Below are 23,587 nucleotides of genomic sequence, written 5' to 3' on the forward strand. Positions count from 1 at the left end.
GAGCCGTCGTGAGCGCCACGGGGAAGGCAAGGGCACAGGCAGAGCCTATCAGAAGGCTGGACAAAGGGAGTCGACTGCAACCCGCCTGGCCAGGCTTGAACAAGCCCTGCTTGAGAGATCAGGACAGGGTAAACCTTCCGCACTGAATGCCGGAAGCGTGAATGAGCTTAGTGGGACCACGCCCCTTCTCACTGGAGGAGGCGGGGATCCATCCCAAACCCCTCCCTCAGTCTATCTGATTGGGTGGGAGGGTTCCTGCCTGGAAGAAGGCTGTGACTCTGAGTTGGGCGCTGACCCCGCCCCTGAAGTCAAAGAAAAGGCAGGCTTCCAACAATTCTTAGGGAATCTCAGCCAGAAAGGCAAAGCAAGGCGTATTTATATCAAGGTTTCTCTTGAAAACGTCTTAGATAGAGAAGCACTGGTTGACACTCGGGCTGAAATTAGTTTGATGTCAGCCGATCTACTCAGCGAGCTCAAACGAGTAGCGAAAGGAAAAGGCATCAGACTTAAGGTAGAACCGTGTAAGATAGATATTTCCAGCTATACCCAGGATCATGCCAGGATCACACACCGAGTGTGGGTGGCACTTAGGTTCGGGCCAATGAACGTGGTGCATCCTGTTTACATCTCTAGGTTTAAAACAGAGCCACTACTCATTGGCCAAGACCTGCTTGACAGGCTGGAGCCTCTGGTGGACTGCCAGCGTGGAAAATTGTGGGCTCAGGTCAAGCACCCTAAGCCTGTCGTACAGCAAAAAGGGGGGTTCAGTGGTTATGCTGTGATCACACAGTGCCCACTGAACACCATAGCTGAGTTGGAGGATTCTCCTGGTTCCTCTGGACGAGAAATAAATGTCTCTTCTTGCTTTCCAAAACTACAGGGAAGTCCTGCCCAGGCCAGCACTCCCACGGTCTCCCAACTACAGGAGCAGTGCTCCGAGCAGCTGCTTGACCCGCCAGGTAAAGCACACCCCTTTTTCATCCCTGAAGAAGAGTGGATCTCCCTGTCCGGTAATGAATGGGAGTCCTTTCTGTGCGCCCTGGTACCTCAGGGGGACAAGGACTACCACCCCATGGTGGTGGGAGGGGTCCAGGTGGCAGAAGTGCAGGTTGATGATGTAATTCTCAGCCTCAGCTCTGAGAAGTCCATAATCAGTGAACGTCTGTTCGAGGACCTGTCGCGAAGCCGTCAGGTGACCCTGGTGACGCAATCACAGGGTCTGTGGTGGGCACCCCCACCTCATAGGTCCATTTGGAGCAAAGGAAGCTGTGCAGCTTCCATCTCCATCGGAAAAAGGAAGTTTGCTCACTAATTCCAGGTAGCACCTCAGCTGACCCATTCGGTCTGTATTGGTGCAGACCTGTTGGTTCGACTGGGCGCCCAGCTGGACACAGTAAACAGTGTGCTGTGGACACGGGTGAACCCAGATGCCCACTCTCTAAGCGGCGACCCCGAGAACATTCGGTCAGGTCAGACGATTCCTCAGGCCTGCCAGGTAGTAAACGAATCGGACCTGATCGTTCCTGCGTCAACAGCAGGGTTTCCGGTACGCCTTGTCCTAAAGAAGGGACAGAGGATGGATGCTGAGATGGTTTTCTTCCAACCATCAGCTCAGTTTATCAGACTGAACCTAGCAGTCTGTGGTACCCCCAGACTGGAAAGGAATGGCCGAGCCACCTGCCTGTTGGTGCAAAACATAGCAAAACAAGATGTCAAAATCCCTGCTCGCACTGACATGGGACTGGTAATTGACAATGGGTTCTATGATTTCGAACTGGCCATCCCAGTACTGGGGCAGCTCCCTGGTCCCTTGGCCAGGGAGGGGGGGACCGAGCAGGTGTACTACACCTACCCCCGGCGGATGATTGCAATTATGCCAATAGAGGGATTCTGCAACCAGGAGGTGTGCAGAGTGGACCTTAGCGATAAGGATGAGATGGTTGTGTATACAGTACACGCAGGGGTTCCGACGGACCACTCAGCCGAGAGTGCGACCCGGGATACCGCCATGCCGTCAAAAGCGGGGTTCCTAGAGCAGGTACAGGATCAGGTTGGTAAGGCAGATGCCCTGGAAACGGAAAGCCAGCGTCAGCAGCTGCATCAGATCTTCCAGGATTTCCAGGAAGTGTTTGCACGGGACGCCTATGACTGCGGGGTGACGGATTTGCACACAGTGCGCATTCCTACGGCCCCTGGCGCCCGCCCAACCTATGTCAGGCAGTATCGCATTCCCCTCACGGCATACGAGTACATAAAGCAGACGTTGGATGCTCTACTAGAGCGTCAGATCATAAGGGAGTGTAACTCCACTTATAACTCCCCACTGTGGCCGGTGCTGAAACCCAATGGTAAGTGGCGTCTGACCATTAACTACCGGCAGTTGAATAAACAGGTTCCTTTGTCACGATGGCCAATGATCTACCTAGATCGGGAGTTAGCCAAGGTGACAACAGCAAAATATTTCACCACAGTGGATGTGGCCAATGGGTTCTGGACCCTTAAGGTAGAACCGACAGACCAGTACAAACTGGCCTTTTCCTTTGGAAACAGGCAGTTCACCTGGAATCGATGCCCCTTTGGGTATTCCAACTCCCCAGCGGAGTTCAACATATTTCTGCACAAAGCCATGAGTGATGCAGCCGCCAGGGGCAACCTGGTCTATGTGGACGATATTCTGATGCGGAGTCAGACCTGGGAAGAACACATGGCCGAGATCAGGCATGTGTTGACCCAGCTCTCCCGTGCAGGGGCCAAACTGTCTCTGGCTAAGGGACAGTGGTGTAGGACCCAAGTGGAGTACGTGGGACTATTGGTTGGAGCCCAAGGCATACAGCCACAGTCCAGCAGAGTCCAAGCTATCCAGAATATGAAGTCGCCCACTAACCTGTCTGAACTGCGCAGCTTTCTGGGAGTATGTAATTATTCCCGGAAGTTCATTGAGGATTACGCTGAAATAGCAAGGCCCCTCCACAAGCTGCTGCAGAAAGACGTGCCCTTTGAGTGGGGACCTTCCTCAGAACAGGCTGTGATGGAGCTGAAGCGCAGACTCGGTAGTGCGCCGTGCTTGGCCTACCCTGACAAAAATAAGGTCTTCTACCTTGAAGCAGGGTTCTCAGAGCACTGCCTTGGGGCTGCTCTGAGTCAGGAATATGACCAAGAGCGAAGGGTGGTGGCGTATGCCAGTCGAGCCCTGAACCCAGTGGAGCAAAAGTTCTTGGACTGCGAGAAGGCCCTGTTGTCTACGGTCTGGTCGGTAGAACACTTCCGTAGTTATGTAGGGGGACAAAAGATCATCATCGAAACCTGCCACCAACCTGTGACATTCCTGCATAGCCAGAGACTCAAAGCGGGCAGGGTGTCAAATAGCAGGATTGTGGCATGGATGATGGCCCTACAAGGCTATGAGATAGAGGTACGTTATGCACAGAGCAAGAAAATGTACCTGGGACAGGGCCTGGCTTTGGGCCAAGTGTGTCACGGCTGTGACACTGACATGGAAGCTCCAGAAACAATTCCCGCTGCTGAGCTACCGAACAATCACCGGTACTACGATGAAAACGTGGGCCAGGGCTTACCCATGGCCTATGTTGACGGTTGCTCTTTTCGCCACAAACAGCAGGTGCTAGCAGGGGTAGGAGTAGTCTGGCAAGACAATACTCCCTGTGGGCCGACCCGCTATAAGCTAGGACCAAAGACTAGTCAGTATGCGGAAGTAGCTGGGGTGCTGATCACCCTCCAGCAGGCCCTGACAAATGGCCTTAAACAATTTGTCATCTGTAGTGACTCGAACTACGCCCGACATAGCTTCGTGTCCCATCTTCCGTATTGGAAGGGTAACGGCATGAAAAATGCCCGGGGCAAGGAAGTAAAGAACAAAGAGTTGTTCCTGGCCAGTGACAAGCTCACGACCGAGGCTGGAATGATGGTTTACTGGAGGAAGGTGAAGGGACACTCCCTGGTGAAGAGACCCGACAAAGACGGGAATGATGAGGCCGACCGGCTGGCTAAATCTGGCGCCTTAGAGGGTGAACCCTGGCAGTTCCAGCAGGAATGGCTACCCCCAGAAACCGTGGCTGAGGTCAAGGCGGTCACCCGAAGCAGGGCTAGACAGGATGTCGGAGCTGACCCTCAATCTGTAGTGCTTGGGTCACAGGGTTTTAACACCGATCTTGCGGAAATGCAGAAACAGGACCCAGCAATTGGGCTAATGTATCAGCATATCGCTGACCCAGTGCGTCAACCTCTTTCGGAGCAGGTGCTGAGCCAGTCTCCAGAGCTGAAGGAGCTGGCAGAGGTGAAAGACAACCTAAAAATTATAAAGGGGTTGTTGGTTTGTGTACCAGTTGCACAAGGTGTCCCAAAGTGGGTAGTTCCCCGCTGCCATCGGGGGGTCATGATCCAACACGCTCATGACGAGCCCTGTGGGGGTCACCGGGGAATCAAGGCCACGTACGACACTATCCAGCAGGTGGCATTCTGGCCTCACATGGGCCAAGACATCGCCGCGTATGTAAAGGGGTGTCTGACGTGTAGCCAGTTCCAACCATCACGGCCCTTGCACCGTGCACCACTCCAGAAAAAGGGCATGACATTCCCCTGGTCCAATCTACAAATGGATTGGGTGGGGCCGCTGGTGAGGTCATCCAGAGGGAACAAATATTTCCTCACGGTTACGTGTGCATTCACAAAATGGATTGAGTGCCTCCCAGCACCCAACGACACGGCAGAGACAACTGCAGTGCTGTTGGTGAACCATGTGTTCAGTCGATGGGGACTCCCCCTGACCGTGGACTCGGATCGGGGAACCCATTTCACAGCTACAGTAATGGCAACCCTGTGGAATATGCTTGGGGTCAAGGCCCAGTTGCATATCTCCTACCACCCTCAATCCTCGGGCCAGGCAGAAAGGGCAAACCGAACGGTGGTTAGTATGCTCAAAAAGTTTGTCTCCACCAGCAGTAGGGACTGGGACATTAAGCTGCCCCTGGTTCTGATGGCCATCCGAGCCACGCCCCATTGCTCTACGGGGGTCCCACCTTTTGAGATGATGACAGGTCGGAAGATGACTCTTCCCCTACACTGTCTTTATGGGGTGGAGGACCTGAGCACGACGGGGGCTGCTACGGCCCATCAGTATGTGTCAGCGAGCACATCTGCAGGCAACCTTTGCTTTTGCCCAGAACAATCTGGGAAGGAGTGCAGAGGGTAGGAAAGCATACTATGACCGAAAGGCAGTTAACCAGGAACTCCAAGTAGGAGACAAGGTCCTGTACTTCCAATTTGCCAAACCCACAGGGGTGGCCCGGAAATTCTTACCCAGTTGGACAGGACCCCACGAGATTGTCGATAAGGTATCACCGGTAGCTTATCGAATTCGGATTGAAAAAGGAAGGCAATCTCTGGTCTATAAGTGGGTGCATCGCAACCACCTCCGGTTGTATCGCCCACCTCAAATGGCGCCGGAGGACACAGAATAGGGTTAAAAGTCTAAACCCGATCAAGAGGGGGGTGCCCCTTTGTAGCTGCAGGTAGTTAGGTACTGTAGTGTAGGTCCTCCTAGGAAAATATATTCAAAATTATAGTGGAACTGTACCATGTGCCTCATCTGTGTTCCAGAATGGGAATCCTAAAACTGCCACGGCTGGTCCTGACAGTGCTGTGGATCGCTTCGACACAGCCCCTTGAAGTTGTGGAACCCGGTCCTCCTACCGGCATAGTCCTGCAGGACGCTCCCGGATTGTTGTTAACAAATTGCAGAACATATACTCAGCGAGTGTATGTGCGGCTGGACCCAAGTGATTTGTTTCGGAAGCACATCAACATGAACAGTAGGGTGTCCCATCATGGCAGGCAGTGGGCTAAGGATGCTGTATGGCATGCCCAGCTAGACACTATACACATGCTCCGCCAGCTGAGGAAGGCAACAGTCAGCCAGGAGGAGATGACAGGCCTCAGCCGCCCCAAAAGGTTCTTGGGGGGTCTGATTGCTGCGGCCTCCACCGTGGGCTCGCTATTTTCAGCTGGTCTGTTTGCTGCATACACTGTCACCCTGACCACCCTGAGAAGGCAGGTGTCTGGGTTACTTAAGGAAATGCCAGAAATTCAGGACAGGCTGTATCAACAGCAGCAGCGGCTGGAAAGCCTAGGGAAAACCTTACAGGGCACAATATTAGCAGTAAACCTTCATGCAGCAGTGTTAAATAACACCCTCCACACCGTGGGCAGGATTGTCGACGTGTTACAGTGGGATTATGCTTACGTGCAACAGGTCAGGATGCTGATGCAGGATTTGCTTAGGGAGCTTAGTGCCACGATAACTAGCTTAGCCATGGGACAGATTCCAACTTACTTGGTTCCACTGTCCTTAGTAGAAGAAGTACTTAGGACAACCACTTCTGAGATGGTGCAGCCATTACAGGTACATTTTGCATACAGTCTAGGCAGTGCCATTCCTATACATGTCAACCCCGAAGCCAAGGAAATAGGTTTCCTGTTGAACCTTCCCATCGTGAGTGGCAAGGATATCTATAGACTCAAGTCTATATCGAACGTTGGCTTCTGGAGGGGGGACATGCATGTGAAGTTGACCACCCCACCGCTCGTAGCTTACCAGGAGGATGATCCAAATTTGTATCTTGTTCCAAACCTGGAACTGTGTATATCAACCAAGGATATCCACTGGGTATGCCCAAGTAAGCCATTCCTTAGGGACACAACTCAGAGGTTGTGTGGTATCAGAAAGGGGGCTGCCACTGAAAAGTGTAAAGCCACAGTGACGAGCAAAAGTGAGGTTAACGAACCCCAGGTTGAGCAGGTGGGAAAGAAATGGCTGCTCAGCACACCACAGTTAACGGTTACAATAACATATGACAGGCATGATACAGCTACCGAAGTGCAGCTACCCAACCAAACAGTTTTTCTACAAGTTCCTGAAGGAGCGATAGTGCATCTCAACGATTTAGCACTGTATCACCTGGAGTCAGAACTATACGAAACGGAACTCGAGATTGTGGACGCTTTCAGAGGACACGGCATTGACTTGGATGAGAGAATCCAAGAGACAGTAAGTCTTGAGGGTGTACAGGTAGTCGAATTTGTTCTTAACGACACAAACTTAAAAACTACACTGGTAGGTCCCAAGCACAGTCGTTGTGGATCCTCTGGGGCGCTAGGAACAATAAACGTGGTCATCTTGACACTGCTGCTGGGTAGCTGGATCATGGCTGGGGTAATGTGTTGGATGCTGTTCTCTTGTATCAAAGCCTTGCGGGGTAGTTTGAATGAGACAAAGGGAGCAATGGTTTATCACCGAAATCAGGTAACCACTCCCAAACGTCTGCCTGCTGCAGAGCTATCCGATACTGATAGTGAACTGCCGGAAGTTTAAGGTCTAGAGCTAATGATGATGCCCAATGCCTCATTCCTAGGTACCTTATAACTGAGAGCAGGTATACGCAACGTTCTTTCCAACACTATTTCCTGTACAAATTCTCGAGAGGTAATGTGAATATTGGGTGGTAGAATCCACCGTGGTACAACAAACATCACTTAACTCTGTTTTTGTTTTGAAGGCAACAACGCCTCAGGACCTCGTGACCTTCAAAAAGGGGGGATATGTAGCGGCAATGCTTGTTAATAAGACAGAATTAAGCGTTGGTATGCTCCTAAAGGAGGCCCCATCTCACCCTCCATCTCTGTGGTGCAGCCACAGAGAAAGAATTCATGCAAGCTGATTTAAGATGTTTTTCTTTTGATAAGAAGCAAGCTCCCAGACGGGGATGCAATTAGCTAAGCCTGGCTATCATGATCAATGGTCATCCACTGGCGCCTATCTGTCTAGGGAGTGCCGAATGGACATCTGGACTGCATTTCTAAGTGTCAAGAGTAAGTGACTTATATCTCACCTTGACCAACCAATCAGGGACTGGCAGGGCGTGGTAATACCACGTGGGTCTCCAATGCCCGCCAAACTCTCAACCAATCAGCACACATCTGGGTCTTGATCAAAAAGGGAGCGCAAGCTCAGTTCTGGGCTCTCCTTGGCCATTTTCGCGCATCCTCAGAGACAATCACGTGACAACTGCTGTTGTCTGCAAAAGGACTTGGACTTTGTTCTAAGCGCGAGGCCGAGGATCCCGTACGTATTCAGAATTCTACCAACGTGAATGCTCCGCTTGATCAACGGCAGCCTACAGTTGGACCCTCGTCGACAACCTGAATAGCTTATTCAGAAGCAGCGCTGGACCGGGAACGAACCAGCTTCTTCCCAGGCAAAAGAGTGACTTGTGAGGACTCGCGGTCACACTCTGTGCATAGAGACTTTCTACTAGCCAGCCGGACTGCTGGTAGATCCCCTCGGAGCAACGACTGCCCTGCGCGCCGCAGTCAGATTCCTCCGGCCTTCCTACTCCGAGCTGCACCTCGACTGGTTGGCCGGTAGCCAGAGGACGCCGACACAACGCCCATTGGACAACCGCTGCAACAGAGCCTGTCAGCTGGTTTGGTGTTCGTGCCGGGAAATTCCAAATCCAAACAGTGGATAAGTAAACCCCATGTTCTACATTGCGTCTCGAGAATTTAATTGTACCTCAACACAAGTTGTTATCAATTTAATTCATGAGTAATGTATTTACTTCCGAGTTTAGAGTAACAGTGGGTAATAACACTGATTAGCGATTTGGTAACAGAACGATATATATTGACATATATTCTCTGTTGTGTATCTCTTTGTGTTTGCATCTCTTCGAGATTATATACCTTGTATATTGATAACCCTCACAGTAAGGTCTGCCGCTCGTATCCAGGCAGACTAGTATATGTTTGGTGCACAGTTTATATTAATAAATGTATCTCGTGTATTGAACCCGTGTGTGTGCGTTGTTAGTTGTTCTGACGATTGATTTTCTAAAAGCCCCAACGAACAACCTCGTGATTACTGCTACAATTGATAATTGTCTCAGTAAACCCATCAAACCACTACACTATCAAGACCAGCCATACACAGTACAGTTTATGTACATACAGTAATGTTTATGTTCCTAAATTAATATCGTTTATGACCTTCAGATGCGTTATGCTCCTCTTCTTTTTATGCTCAGCTACTAAAATTTCCCTTTAGTGGTAAAATTCCATATAAATATTCAAAACTAAGCGGATTGAAATGTGCACAGTAAAGACATTAGATGATGAAATCTTTTCACTACCAACCAATGCACCACGAGTGCCCCTGTCGGTCATTTTGGCCAGCCAATCACTTACCGCGGTGCCCTACGGTGCCCTGCGGGTTGGTTACTGTACCACGGGTTTTTACCGCTCATTTTGAATGGCTGCATCTGTAGGTTGTCTCTCGCAGTGTTCAGGAATTGCATTCCGAAACTGAGTCAGATCAAAAGTTGTAAGAAAAGCACCTATGGTGTCGGTTCTAACAGCTTTATTGATTCGATGTTAAAGGCCGGAAATGGGGCACAAGGCACGCGACCGCAAAAAGCGTCGCCATCTGCTTCCAGCTGCAAAATGCCGTTTGCGGACGCTGAAGCATTTGAACTTGAACTTTATTGCCATATGTAACCGGTACTGGTACAATGGAATTCTTACTTACAGAAGGTCTCTCGATTGTAAAACAAGTGTAAAAAACAAGACAAAGTGCAAACAGTGCATCAAGACAATGTACAAACAAACAATAGACAATGTGCAAGTAAACATGTAGACATTTCTTTCCAAGGCAGCGGGTACAAGCGATCTCGCGTTTTAAAACCACCAGGAAAAGCAAAAAGGCACTTTTCCTTGCTTGCGCCGGCACACAACGACGTGAGGAGGACACCGTAGTCAGCAGGATTCGAACTTGCGCGGGGAGACCCCAATGGATTTCTAGTCCATTGCCTTAACCACTCGGACACGACTACAGCGCGCGCCGCCATTGCTGCGTTCTTGCTACAATCTCACATGGATCGCGAGGCGCCGGCGGAAACCTTTTTCAAAGTCGTTCTCCATTAAAAAAAAAACCTTTCCAAAATACAAGCCTTGCAGACAGACACACCTCAGAGGACTTAAGGGTTGCTTCATGTGGGAATGATAAAGTCTCCCCGTCCGGACAGGAAAACGGCACTTTGTTAGACACAAAAAAACAATCAACAACAGACAAATGTCTACAAGCATTTTAGAAGCCGCTCTTGAAATAGCTCTTACATTCGTGTTAGACGCAGGAATCGCCTTTTTATTGACGCTCTTACGAACGCCATGGAAAGCAAAACAAAGCAAAGCAGAGCAGAACAAAACGAACAAAATAAAACCCTCACGTCCTGCACTTGAATATAATGCCGTTACGAGCCGAAGCGGTATTGGACGTCATCCTAGCACTGCAACCCGGGGCGTACGGTATATGGGAACGAGCACACGTCACGAATTGTCTCTAATCACTCTCTGCACTGTAAGGCGCCTTGAAGCGTGCACCCTCAGCATTCATCTTTGCGCATCTGTGAAAGGTAAACTCTTGAGCAAACTCTGAACCAGACACTCAAACTCCAGCTAGCATTAGGGGTAGCATTCCCACGCTACTTGAACACTTTGTTTACGCTCAGTGCTGGATTTTGGGAACTTTAGGACGAGTGGGACTTTTCTTCTATCTGTCAATTCGTTTTGTTTTGGAGACTCTTGGCTGTCTGTGTTGTATAGTGCAGCTTAAATAAAACGTTTTCGAAAACTGTGCCGGCTCAAAAGTTGTAAGAAATCCTCTCCAGCTCTTTTAAGTCTCTTCAGTTTTGTCATTTAAAGTGAAACTAGATGTATAACTGGAGCCTCACTTATGCAAATGGTGAGGCTCCAGTTCGACATCTAGTTTTACTTTATATGACAGAAGTACGTCAGACTGCGCCGGACTGGGGGATCACTTCCGGTTATTTTTACCATCTTAAACATTTGAAATCCTCCCCTAGGCAATTGTGACACTTCATCTTGGCTCCACCTAGGACACTCTTCAATCTTCCATCACTTCTCTCTTCTCCCGCAACACTCTCGTCTGTCGGTAGTATGTGGCGTCTTTGCATTACCACCAATCTCACCACAGCAAGAAAGGAACAGGTTTTGGCAAGAGAGGAGGAGACTGCCTGGCCCAAACAGGGATCGAACCAGAGACTTTGGCGTTACTAGCACCACGCTCAAACCAACTGAGCTAACAGGCCTTGTTCTCACTGTCCTCTCTGTGCTGCAAAAAATGGAATTCAGGGAAGTTTCTTTTGTCCTTCTTTGAATAGAAAGCCCTGCAATTCAGTGTACGGGCTTTCTCGTGCTGTTTAATGGTTCTTCAAAAATTCAAATTCAAATCCTACACTGGCCTGAAGTGCCCCCCCATTTCACAGCATTTTTCAGCTGATTTAAATGTACCTAAAGGAGAAGCATTATTGAAGACCATCAATTACCAAGAGCTTTTGTCAAAGGTTTTGGTGGTCACTTTTAATGACCACAGAGAGCTATGACCTCGGTTTTACATCTCATCCAAAAGACAGCGCCTTTTTACCACACAGCGTCTCCGTCACTATACTGGGGCATTGGGACCCGCACAGACGTCAGGGTGAGCGTCCCACCGCTGGCTCCATTAACACCGCTTCCAGCTGTAAGCTTTGCTTTTCCCTGTAGGTCATCCTCATCCGGGTACTATCCTGGCTCACAGCTTCTAAGCTTCAGTGGGTTTTCAGTTGCGAGTTGAAAGGGGATGCAAGTGATGGAGCCGCTCGCTGCAAAAGCCACTGCATTGGCCAGGAATCGAACCCGGGCCTCCCGCGTGGCAGGCGAGAATTCTACCACTGAACCACCAATGCACGCTGCAAGGGTCTACAAAAAAGACGCTTTTTTACCACTCTGTGCTGGATGTTGGGTCCCAAGGGAACTTCTGGACGAGTGAGAATTTTCTGCTATCAAAATTTGGTTTCGGAGACTTTTGGCAGCCTACAGATGCAGCCATTCAAAATGCGTGGGCGATACCGCATTATTTTGCGGTACGCTGTACGCAGTCTACCGCAAGCTACCGGTAAATACCGCGAGTTACCGTAAATTCTCCTATAATACGACAAGCAAAATAATAGTATCCGGAATTTCCGCAAGGTGGAGCTAATAAAGCTCAACCTCTCATGTTTGAGCTGTGGCCAAAGTCTTTAACGAAGATATTACTAATAGTATTAATAATGAATGACCTTGGACAAGCTGTAAGTGTAAACTCAAAGTATTGCCCTGGTCAACATTCTTTTTTTCATTGACCGTCTTTGTAAAAGTAACACCACAGCATTTCGCAATCACGCATTTGTTTCCAATCATGCAAAGTACAGTAATTTTTGAGAATCGATTCACCATGCCTTTCACATGCTCATAAAAGAGATTGATTTAGGAACATAAACATATTACCGTATGAAAACTGTACTGTATACAATATGTATATGTATATTTAATGTCTTAACTGTGCCCGTTTAAGTATTGAATATTCATATCTGATTTTACCACTGAAGGGAAATCTTAGTAGCTGAGCATAAAAAGAATAGGAGCATACTGCAACGCGTGTGAAGGCCATAAACGATATTAATTTTGGAACATAAACATAGAGTATATGGCTGGTCTCGGTACTTTAAAGAAAACATACACGAAACATGGTTTCATTATGACCAGAATCGGTCTTGAGATATTTTTAACTTGATTTACAGTATTTGAGAGGTATGTCTTAACACCGATACTACAGTGCTTAAGTACTGCTCACGTATATGTTTCTAGGTTTATATTATGCATTTCATACGGTCAAATTACTTTTGAGCAACTAATAAGAAGCGCGAAACGGTATGCGTTTTAGTTTCGTTTTGTGCTGGGACCCGTGGATTGATTAGAGATATCAAGTACATACAAGTCATTTTTTAAATGTTGTAGTTCGTCTTGAAAAAATGTTACGAGTACATCATCTATCAACAATTACACAGGTCACAACATTTTGGTTACGTAATATTATTTTCTAGATTTCACGTTGTGAATATATGATTTGGGCAAACAGAGCCGCAAAGAAGTACATTATGGGTTGTTGTTGTTTTTTTTGCAGTTTTATCTAGAACAAGCGATGCTTAAACCTTTGTCTGATTCTTGTGAAACTATCCACACGACAGTTACAGGACCTAGGAGTTGACTTCAGTGATGTCACTGATGGGATGTTTCTAAAAATCCATCCTCTGTAAAACGTCTTCTCTAGTTGTCCTGCATATGTATTCGCTAATGAAGCTGTGTGTTCTGAGCCTGGATCTCTACATTTCTGTATGAACCAGCTTAGAGGGCTAAAGACAGCTTGTGTTTAAATTGAGTGTAAGGCAATTTATGCTTCTAAAGTCATGGTCAGCATTTATTATTGTACTGTGCTGTAAACTTGTTCTGTGCCTAGTCACATTATTTTATAGCGTTTTTATAGTGTTATCAAATCCGGTGGCGCTGTGTGTTAGTTTCCTGACTCCCATGTCACATGGTCTGTGATTGAAACCTGTGAAACCGGTTTAATTCGTCACAGCCAGCACTCCGGCAGAGAGGGGGTTGTACTCGTAAAGTAGAAGCAGGCGAGATTTCCAGCGAAAGACACCTCCCCCCCACCCTCATACGATTCAAATTGTTGTAATGTTTCATAGCCATTCAGGGATGCCAAATATGTAACGTTGTGGCTCTCTGAAGGCACTAGTTCTGTAGGGTTTGGGCATTTACTGAGACAATTATTAATTGTAGCAGTAAATCTCAAAGTTGATTCTTTTGATGGCTTTAGAATCCAACCATGCGACATAACTCAAACAACGCACACGCACAGGTACTAATACACGAGGATACATTTATTAATACATAGAATATGCATGTAAACCTAACAGATCTTATCGAGAGGGTTATCAGAATACAAAAGGTATATATTCAATCAGTTACAAAGAGTTACATATATCAAGAGGACATACGTTCAGTATATCATTCATTAAGACCGTTTCGTAAAGTGAACTTGGTTACAACTTCTACATTAGATACCCAAAACAAGTACATAACTCTTAGGAATTAAATTGATATCAACTGGTTGGGATAACAATTGAATTCTCGAGCTGTAATGCATTGAAGTTGAATACTCATCCAATTTCTGGGGATTCAGATCTCCTGCGGGCACAAAGAAACAGTTGCAGGCTGTTGCTGTCCAATCCGCGCTGTCTGGCTCGGTGCCAGGTTGTGTTGTGCGGCTCGCGACAGTGCGCTGCTGATGCTCACTGACCGGCTAGTTAGTGTTGGTTTTAACTAGCAAAGTTTGTGCACAGGAGAAAAGATGACTGTGGGTCCCAGCAAGTCAGGAAGAGGACCGGTTCGCTCCTGACGAAGAGCTAGTTCTGAATAGTGATTCAGCTGTCCACAGTTCTGACCTGTTCACGAGGCCTGCTGCTGGTTACTCTCTGGCAACCTCCACTCTAGACTCTTAGAACAAAGGAAAGTTCTGGCACTCGGACACACTGGCCGTTCCGTGGTTGTCCGGGCTGAGTCTCAGGATGGTCAGGAGGCGTGCTGCGAGAATGTCCTGCCCTTGGGAGCCTTCTGCTCCTGGGCCGTCCTGCCCTGGAATTCTCCTTTGAATTCCCTTTAGAACAGTCCACAGAATCCTCTCCAGAATCTTACTGAATCTTACTGAATCTCCCCTTCTGAATCTCCAGGCCTGTGTTGCCTGTTTTTACCTGGAGGACCTTCAGCTCGTTGATTGGCTGAAAGTTCCATGGGCATCAGAGTCCCACGTGGGTTACTCAGCCCTACCAGTCCCTGATTGGTTGATCAAGGTGAGATATGAGTCACTTACTCCTGACACTTAGTAATGCAGTCCAGATGTCCAACTGGCACTCCCTAGACAGATAGGCGCCAATGGATGACCATTGATCATGATAGCCAGACTTAGCTAAGTGCATCCCCCTTTGGGAGCTGTCCTAGGAAACCTTAAATCACCCTGCACTAATGGTCTCTCTGTGGCTGCACCACAGAGATGAACAGAGAAATGGGGCCTCATTTGGGAAGCTCAGAAACACTTAATTCTGCCTTATTATTAAGCCTCGCCGCTACATATCCCCCCTTTTTGAAGGTCACGAGGTCCTGAGGCATTGTTGCCTTCAAAACAAAACAGAGTTAAGTGATGTCCCTTGCCATTAGAACATTAATCTTAAATGTCCACATTACTCCTCGAGAATTCATACCAGAACCAGCATTGGATACAAACAGGATGAATAACATCTGGAGTATGTATAAACACGGTAGGAGACATTATCTAAGTCTAGGAATTACACATCAGGAAGCTCACTGTCAATATCTGATACCTCTGTAGTAGATATTTGGGGAGAAGTCACTTCCTTTCTTTTGACATGCTACCTTTGACTCATTCATGCTACCCAGAGTACATCTTGATGTAAGAGTACAGCTTTCAGAGTACACTGTCAGTCATTATCCAGCTTCCCAGCAGCAGTGTTACAATAACACCGGTTCCTGTTCCCAGCCCCCCTGATGAACCACAACACCTGTGTTGGGCACCTGCCAGGGTGGTTTGGAGGTTTGTTCCATTAAAGCAAACTCAACTACCTGTACCTCTTCAGGGCCTACTGTTTCTTGGATTTCTATCCAATTCAATAGTGTGGCACCTGAAGGTATCCATGACCTCAAGTATGGTCTTATGTTGTCTGGTTCCAGACAGTACAGTGTTAAGTCACCAAGCTGTACTATGGCCTCCTCGGGAACTTACAGGAAACTGTTTGGTTAGGTAGCTGCTTTGTGGTAGCTGTATCATACCTGTCACAAGTCATAGTGTCAGTTAAATGTGGTGTGCTGACCAGCCATTTACTTCCCACCTGCTCTTCATGGGGTTCATTAACCTCCCTCTGCTAGTTAGTAGCTTTACACCCTTCATTGGTGAATCGTTTAGACACAGCCAATGGATAGCTTTGGTAGCCATACCCATCTCAAGATTTGGAACCAAATTCAATCTTGGATTGCCTTCTGGGTGAGCTATGAGCGATGGGGTTAATGTCACATACTCCTCTACTGAGAAGAGTGGAATCAAGTGGGTTGGGATTTTGTGCCGTGGTTAGACTGGCTACAGTGGCACCAAGCTCCCTTAACAGGTCTTGTGTCAACATTCTGGCCTGTTGCACACAAGCATAAACCCACTGTATAACACCAACAATCATGTCCACTGGTTGGGGAATAAGGTTTAACCCTGTTGCATAGGAAGTTGCCTGTAGGATTTTCCCTAAGCTTTCCAACTTTTGCTGCTGTTGATACAGTCTGTCACTACCTTCTGGCATCTCTGACACCTGCCTTCTTGGGGCAGTCAGGGTGAGAGTGCCAGTAGCACACAAACCTACCAGAAAAAGCAAACGTGCAACAGTGGCGGCAGCAATCAGTCCTCCCAAAAGTCTTTTCGGGTGGCTGACCCCAGTCATCTCCTTCTGAGTGACTGTTGTCTTTCTAAGCTGGCGCAGCATGTACATGGTGTCTTTCTCAGTATGCCATGTGGCATCTTGGGCACCAACATCCTGGAAATCTGGGGAGATCTGACGCAGCGGCTGATGCTGCTCCTCCATTTCCAGGGCATCTGCTTTTTCGATTTGTTCATGCCTGTGCTCTAGGAAACCTGCAGGGGGCGGTGCAGCGGTGGAGCATGCCTGACCCTTGGCTGAGTGGTCATCTGGAGCACCTGAGTGATCTGGGATTGTTACCCCATTCTCACTGTTCAGGTCCACCCTGCACACTTCCTGATTGAGGAATCCCTCTATCGGCATGTTTACAATCGTTCGCTGGGCGTGGGTGTAGGACACCTGCTCGCTCCCCCCTTCCCTCGCTAGGGGTTCAGGGAGCTGCCCCAGCACTGGGATAGCTAGTTCATTGTCTTTGAACTTACTATCACCCACCAGGCCCATGTCAGTGCAGGCAGGGATTCTGACACCCCTCTTTGCGATGTCCTGCACTGGCAGGCGGGTGACTTGACCATCCAGCTCCAGTCTGGCTGAACCACTGTTGGTCAGACTCAGACTGACAGACTGAGCTGGTGGCTGTAAGAAAACCGGCTCGGCTTTCATTCCCTGTCCCTTCTGGGGGACTGGGTGTGTTGGCAACCCTGCCGTTGAGGCAGGAACAATCAGGTCAGTCTCACTCACTACCTGGTAGTTGTGAGAAATAATGTTACCTGACTGCAGGTTCCCTGGGTCACAGCAGAGGGAATCGGCATCTGGGATCAGGTGTGTCCACAGCGCAGTAGTCTCAGCGTCCAGCTGGACCTCCTGTCTAACCTGTGAATGTTGCACCAGGGGCACCTGGTGGTGGCCCTGTGACAGCTGCTCAAGCAGATCCTCACTAATAGAGGACCTCTCAGGGCTAAGGGTGAGGGCTACATCACCAACCTGCTCTCCTGCCATCTGGATCCCTTCCACCACTGCGGGGTGGTGGTCCTGACCCCTCTTGGGTGCCAGGGTGCACAGGGAAAGCTCCTTTTCATCGCCAGGTGGGGAGATCTGCTCCTCTTTAGGGATGTAAAAGGGGTGTGCTTTACCTGGTGGATCAGGCGGCTGCTTGGAGCACCGCTCCTGTGGCATGGAGGCTGTTGTGACCTTGGCCAGGGCACGACTTCCCTGTATATCTGGGAAACAAGATAATATTTTTATTTCTTGTCCAGAGGGAACAGAAGGAATCTCCGCATAGGCTTCTGTGTTCGGTGGGCACTGTGTGAGCACAGTCTGCCTCTTGGCCCCCCTTTCCTTCTGTACAGAAGGCTTAGGAGCCTTGACCTGTTTCCACACTTTGCCTTTCTGGTGATCCACCAAAGGTTCCACTCTGAGTCACATGCCCTTTTCTTTTTCAACCCGTTTGAGCTTGCCGTGTGACATCAAACACCTTTCAACCTCAGTGTCAATCAGTGTCTCACTGGGTAAGACATCTCCCATGGCAGCCTTGAGGTAAAAGCTTCCTGCTTTTCCTCTGTGTTTTACTGCCTGCTCTGTGACTTCAGGGGTGGAGTCAGCACTCGCTTGGGAGTGGCTGGCCTCATCCAGGCAGGAACCCTTCCGCTCAATCAGATAGACTGAGGGAGTGGGAGGGGGCGGGTCTCCGCCTCCTCCAGTGGAGAGTATCAGCTCATTCACGCTTCCGGCAGCCTTGGGGAGCGGTTGTCCCTGTCCTAATAAAGCTTGTTCAAGCCTGGCCAGGCGGGTGGCTACTGAATCCTTTTGTTCAGCTTTTTCTAGCCCTTTCCCTCCCCCGGTGCTCTCATGGCACTTAGGACGCTGGGTGCGGTCCTGTGTGCCTGCTTTGGAACGGGGCTTAGCCAGCTCAGGAGCCTGTGCTCCTTCGAGCAGGGGGGAATTAACCCTGCTGGCTCTGACGGCGAACACAGTCGCTTTAGCAGCTTTTTGCTCAGAGCGACTTTGGACATCATACTCCCAGGCTTTCTGCACGAATCTCTTAATATCAGTCATTTTCATGGTCTGTGCATCTTTATGCATTAAGATCATCTTTCTGACTGATGGGTGGAGATTCGCAATGAATAAACCCTTGAAATGTGTGTTCTCTTCGCAACCCTCATCATTTCGCCCTGCAAAATAAGTTCGTCTAAGTCTCTCGTAATATTCGCGAGGGGACTCTGCTCTCTCGTGCTTAATGTTAAGGGCGGCGGCTATCGCGGCAGTCGGGTCAATAAACGCACTGTATTCTTCGATAAGTGCTTGACACAGCTCTTCAAAGTCATTACAGACTTCTTTCATCTGCCTAGCCATCCACTCATGTACGGCTCTGCTGGTAGTTTTCCTGACCAGAAACACTTTCTCCTGTTCTGTGGCGTTTGGCAGGTACTGCAGGGTATACCTGAGGTCCTGAATATAACTCTCGATATTATTCTCTGACACTGCGGGGTCAAATCTCTCTATGTCCTTCGCTAGCTCTCTCAGAGAATGGAGGTTTATTCTCCTAGCTTCTCCGCTGACGGAGATATGACGGAGATCGTGGTCAGACTTGTCACTGCTAGAGAGAGTGCTTAATAGCGACTCGAATTCAGACCTTTTAGCAACCATCGTTAAACTTAAAGAGTATTACTTTTCAGTACGAAATCACAGTTTTACCACAGAAAACCACAAGATCAAGTATGCAATCAACCCGGTAGATTGCAAAAGATCACAAAACAATCAAGCACTGCTTAAAGAGCAAGGGGAACTTTTTTCCTTTCGGCTTTCAGCACACTGTATTGTCGTGTATGAAACCCGCGGCGTTTTATATGAATTATTCCGCTTGGTTGATTCATTTCAGTCTTGCCACGCCGGTCCAGGGACGCCAAATATGTAGTGTTTCATAGCCGTTCAGGGACGCCAAATATGTAATCATAGTGGCTCTCTGAAGGCACCAGTTCTGTAGGGATTGGGCATTTACTGTGACAATTATCAATTGTAGCAGTAAATCACAAAGTTGATTCTTTTGATGGCTTTAGAATCCAACCATGCGACATAACTCAAACAACGCACACGCACAGGTACTAATACACGAGGATACATTTATTAATACATAGAATATGCATGTAAACCTAACAGATCTTATCGAGAGGGTTATCAGAATACAAAAGGTATATATTCAATCAGTTACAAAGAGTTACATATATCAAGAGGACATACGTTCAGTATATCATTCATTAAGACCGTTTCGTAAAGTGAACTTGGTTACAACTTCTACATTAGATACCCAAAACAAGTACATAACTCTTAGGAATTAAATTGATATCAACTGGTTGGGATAACAATTGAATTCTCGAGCTGTAATGCATTGAAGTTGAATACTCATCCAATTTCTGGGGATTCAGATCTCCTGCGGGCACAAAGAAACAGTTGCAGGCTGTTGCTGTCCAATCCGCGCTGTCTGGCTCGGTGCCAGGTTGTGCTGTGCGGCTCGCGACGGTGCGCTGCTGATGCTCACTGACCGGCTAGTTAGTGTTGGTTTTAACTAGCAAAGTTTGTGCACAGGAGAAAAGATGACTGTGGGTCCCAGCAAGTCAGGAAGAGGACCGGTTCGCTCCTGACGAAGAGCTAGTTCTGAATAGTGATTCAGCTGTCCACAGTTCTGACCTGTTCACGAGGCCTGCTGCTGGTTACTCTCTGGCAACCTCCACTCTAGACTCTTAGAACAAAGGAAAGTTCTGGCACTCGGACACACTGGCCGTTCCGTGGTTGTCCGGGCTGAGTCTCAGGATGGTCAGGAGGCGCGCTGCGAGAATGTCCTGCCCTTGGGAGCCTTCTGCTCCTGGGCCGTCCTGCCCTGGAATTCTCCTTTGAATTCCCTTTAGAACAGTCCACAGAATCCTCTCCAGAATCTTACTGAATCTTACTGAATCTCCCCTTCTGAATCTCCAGGCCTGTGTTGCCTGTTTTTACCTGGAGGAACTTCAGCTCGTTGATTGGCTGAAAGTTCCATGGGCATCAGAGTCCCACGTGGGTTACTCAGCCCTACCAGTCCCTGATTGGTTGATCAAGGTGAGATATGAGTCACTTACTCCTGACACTTAGTAATGCAGTCCAGATGTCCAACTGGCACTCCCTAGACAGATAGGCGCCAATGGATGACCATTGATCATGATAGCCAGACTTAGCTAAGTGCATCCCCCTTTGGGAGCTGTCCTAGGAAACCTTAAATCACCCTTCACTAATGGTCTCTCTGTGGCTGCACCACAGAGATGAACAGAGAAATGGGGCCTCATTTGGGAAGCTCAGAAACACTTAATTCTGCCTTATTATTAAGCCTCGCCGCTACATTGTATTACAGCATTGTAATTACACATTGTAATTGTATTACACATTGTACACATGCTTAAAAGAGAAGAGAGAAAATGCAAGCCTTCTTCAGGTGTGAGGGTCTTCTGCTCAGAATGAAACGCTAAAATGTAATGTAGGCTCTGAATGGGTTCAATTATGATTTGGGCTTGATTAAGGTCGCTGCCTTTCATCTAAAACCCTACTTGAATCCTTCGAAACTAAAAATCAGTGTTAGTGAGTTCTAAATAAAGAGGTATCCAGGTAACAGTGAAACGGGCGGACAGTCTGGGGAGATCGCCCGTTTTCCATGCACCCCTTGGTGTTTCTCTCGCTCTCTCTCGGGTCACCTGATCATTAGCTCGAAAGATTTCAGTGCTTTGTGTATATTCTAATGGTAGTGGGGGCAGGGTGTGTGGGAACAGGTTTGGTTGAAATTGCATTGGAGATCTATGTTCTTCACACCTGAAACATTTTCTCTGAAAGCATTTTCTTCGCAGTTTAACCGATCTTGTTACAGCATGTTACAGTTTACTATTATTAACCATATTAATTTTAAGTGCTTAATGCCATTTTTTGACCAGGCACGAATATTCTTAAGTCCATATCTTCGCAAGGGAATCAGTGCGAATTGCAATACTAATTAAATTAAAACTACTAACTACTAACTAATACTAATTAAAACAAACCAGAAACGTGTTGTTCTGTCTAATGACATTACAAGTGGAAAGATTACAGATTTTAATCGTCTTTAATTTTGTTACGTTATACATTTTAGAAACGTTTCATCCATACAAACACCACAAAACTATTTTCGGTTGTATTTCTGAATAGTATGTTACACTTAGTTCACTGTTTTAAATACATCTAATTAAGAAAGTTAGGTGTTAGCATAAACTATTAGCAATCAATAATATTAAATTTAGCACTGTAATAAGCTGTTGCACTTTCCCCCACATCTTGTAAAAATATATTTTCATTGTTCAAATATACATTAAGTCTGACTATCATATAATAAGTTAAATACAAAACTAAAGAAAAAATAGGGTTAAATATAATTCAAAATATTTTGCTAACAATGTTAACTGTTTATGAATAATAAAATGTATTAACTAAGGAGTAGGATGTCACAGTTGTTAGTATGTTTTTTGTTTTGTTTCTTTTTCATAAATACAACAGTAGTACCTGATGTCTCAGTGGCTTTCAAAATTAAATTATGCATGCAAACCTGTGAACTAGAAAGATAACTAAGATACCCATCCATTTATAATGGTGGCGAAGTGGTTAGCATTGTTATCTTGCAGCACTGGGGTCCTAGGTTCAATTCCTGCCATCCTGTGTGTGTGGGGTTTACATGTTCTCTCTGGGTTACATGGTTTTTCTCCATATGTGTGATATGACTCCCTCTCGCACTCCAAAACATACTGGTAAGTTAATTGGTTTATGGGAAAACTGGCCCTGGTGTGTGTGTGTTTGTGTCTGTCTGTCCTGTGATGGACTGGCGCTATGTCCAGGGTGTATTCTGCCTTGTGTCCGTTGCTTACTGGGATAGGCTCCAAATCCTCTGTACTGGATAAAGAGATTAGAAATGGATGGAAGTAAAGGCACTGTGTGGATGGAACTATACACAGTGTTAGAAACCCACGATGAAATGGCAGCATCTCACTGAGAATAAAATATTTTATAGTGCTGGCTTAAGGAAACAGCCTTTCCACCTCTCTTGCACATCAGTATCCATACCTAGTTATTTAAACAAATTGCCTCTAATTATAAACATCTTAATATGCTGGCTCTGTGGATCCGCATCAGCTATGTTTGCCCATTCCTTCAATTCATGTGCATCCAACACACAGTTCAATGCCAGCAACTACACATAATCTAAAATACAATCCTTATTTCAGTATCTATGTAAACATATAGTCTGTTAACTTCATCATCTTCATCAAAAGTATGCCTAACCCCATTAGGAAGTGTTCTTGTTATAAGTGTATTCCTCAGCTTTCCCCAAATTATCTTCTTCTTGCCAACATCTCTAGTCTTTTATCCTGCAATAACTCAGCCAACACTTAAATCTCCAAAAGCTGCTTGTGTTAATTTCTTTAAATCACAAATATCATGTGTAAATACTGGCCATGTAATACTCTGCATTGTGGAATAATAGTTTATTTTAAAGGGAACTAGAGAAATCAAGAAAGGCTTTTTTTCTAGAATTAATAAATGCACATCCTGTTCACTGGGGAAATTAAATCCACACTGAGCAATCTTCAATATGTTCAGAATATGACAGCAAGAATCCTATCAGGGATGCATTACACCTGTTTTCAAGTCCTTGCACTGGTTACCTATCAGATTTCGAGTCAACTTCAAAATCCTTATCCTCCTTATATACTGTCCTACAACTGTTATTATTGATCACCGAATTATTGTACTTGACATGACTTCATTCAGCCTTTCCTGAACGTCTATGACAGGCAGAGAGAGTGCTGTTTCTGGTGCGATCTTTTGCAGCTGACATTTCACTGTTTTAAACGAACAAGAAATTAGATTGCTCATAAATCAGTTATTCTATATAAACACAGCGTAATTGCCCTCCGAAAATCCTCTTTTTCTTGTTCGTTTTAGAGACCTTGATCGAAACTGATTTTAGATGTCAGAAAGGATTTATTTTCTCTGTATTTCCTACATTGCTTTGTCGATATTTTAACTTTATATCTAAATTTATATCTAGGCTCAGATTTCAACTATAAATCGAACAGTAATTAATAGCAGTAAATACTGATGTTTTGCGCCCTCTTACC

At 46.9% G+C, this 23,587-nt stretch overlaps 1 non-coding gene across 1 annotated transcript; it reads right to left on the bottom strand.

Moving 5' to 3' along the window:
* Positions 1–11,742: 11,742 nt before the first annotated feature.
* Positions 11,743–11,813, bottom strand: trnag-gcc (transfer RNA glycine (anticodon GCC)). Its single transcript has one exon. It is a non-coding gene; the product is annotated as a tRNA-Gly (tRNA).
* Positions 11,814–23,587: the final 11,774 nt, after the last annotated feature.

This window comes from Atractosteus spatula, unplaced genomic scaffold, assembly GCF_055471065.1.
Source record: "Atractosteus spatula isolate fAtrSpa1 unplaced genomic scaffold, fAtrSpa1.hap1 Scaffold_4, whole genome shotgun sequence".
In the NCBI taxonomy this organism is placed as follows: Eukaryota; Metazoa; Chordata; class Actinopteri; order Semionotiformes; family Lepisosteidae; genus Atractosteus; species Atractosteus spatula.